At 59.3% G+C, this 1,400-nt stretch overlaps 1 long non-coding RNA gene across 1 annotated transcript; it reads left to right on the top strand.

Moving 5' to 3' along the window:
* The first annotated feature begins 100 nt into the window (after positions 1 to 100).
* Positions 101 to 1,105, top strand: LOC104859719. Its single transcript, XR_779476.2, has 2 exons — positions 101 to 656; positions 955 to 1,105. It is a non-coding gene; the product is annotated as an uncharacterized LOC104859719 (long non-coding RNA).
* The last annotated feature ends 295 nt before the right edge of the window (positions 1,106 to 1,400 follow it).

Here is a 1,400-nt window from a genome sequence, read left to right on the forward strand (position 1 = left end):
CTGAGCTACATAGTGAGTTCTAGGTCAGTCTCAACTACATAGTGAGACCCTGTCTCAAAAAACTAAAAAGAAAAAAAAAAAAAATGAAGGACATAGGGATGTAGCTCAGTGTGAAAGCCCTGGGTTCAATCCCCAGCACCAGAAAAACAACCTGGGAAGTCAGGAAGCTTCTGGGAGGGGTCCTGTAGTGACAGAGAGGAGTTGGCCAGTGGGGGTGGGAGGGGCCTGGGCCTCAAGCTACAGTCTCCATCTGAGATGAAAGAGGAGGTGGAAGTGTTCAGCAGGGCCCAGGGCTTGTCGTCCTGCTTGGAATATGGGGGTGACCTAGAGGCAAGGAGCAGCTCTCTCCAGCAGTGGCCGAGGCAGATGGCAGTGGGCAGCATGTGGGTCATAGGCAGGGCCATGGGGGCTGGTGGCAGCCCCAGGGGGTGGCGCATGTAGACAGGTGGGAGCTGCTCAGGTGCAGGCCTGGGAGGGGCAGTAAAAGGGCTGCGCTGGCTCTGCCCCACACCCATCATCCTCCACCACCCCCGCAGGGTGAGAACATCACCAATGCCCCCGAGCTGCAGCCCAATGCCGTCACATGGGGCATCTTCCCGGGGCGAGAGATCATCCAGCCCACAGTGGTGGACCCCGTCAGCTTCATGTTCTGGAAGGTAAAGGATTGGGAGGAGCCCCACCCACCGTGAGAACCCCGAAGAGACCGCATCACCTGGTCCCAAGGGTGTGGCTAAAGGCCGGACCCTGGGGCCAGCAGATTCAGCCTTCAGGGCCACATGTTCTCACATAGTGGTCATTTCTGGGGCGGGTGAGAGTAGCCCTGGCACCAGCTTTGCTCTGACCCCAGACCTGTCAGCCAAGGCAGCAGCAGAAGCCTGGCCTGGGGGCATCCTGCTGACCTTGCATGTGTGTGTATATGTGTGTGTGTGTGTGTGTCCACACCTCTGTGTGTAGGACGAGGCCTTTGCCCTGTGGATCGAGCAGTGGGGCAAACTGTATGACGAGGAGTCCCCATCCCGCATGATCATCCAGTACATCCATGACAACTACTTCCTGGTCAACCTGGTGGACAACGAGTTCCCGCAGGACAGCTGCCTGTGGCAGGTGGTGGAAGATGCATTCGAGCTGCTCAACAGGCCCGCTGGGCTTGTGAGGGAGGTGGAGGCATCATGACCTGCATCCGCCCCTCCCGGTCCTGACTCTCCCTTGTGCCCAAGCCCGCTGCCCACGTGAGGGCACTGCCCATGCTGCACTGGTGTGAGGCTGCCAGGCTCTGGCCGGACTGGAGTGGGCCCCCGTGGGAGCCTGGTGCTCCTGTGCAAGGCAGGATCTCATGCTCTGTCGGTGCTGCAGGGGACCACAGTAGATGGCACATCTCCATCCCTGGGAAGAGAAAGACA

This window comes from Fukomys damarensis, unplaced genomic scaffold, assembly GCF_012274545.1.
Source record: "Fukomys damarensis isolate Sample0158 unplaced genomic scaffold, DMR_v1.0_HiC HiC_scaffold_496, whole genome shotgun sequence".
In the NCBI taxonomy this organism is placed as follows: Eukaryota; Metazoa; Chordata; class Mammalia; order Rodentia; family Bathyergidae; genus Fukomys; species Fukomys damarensis.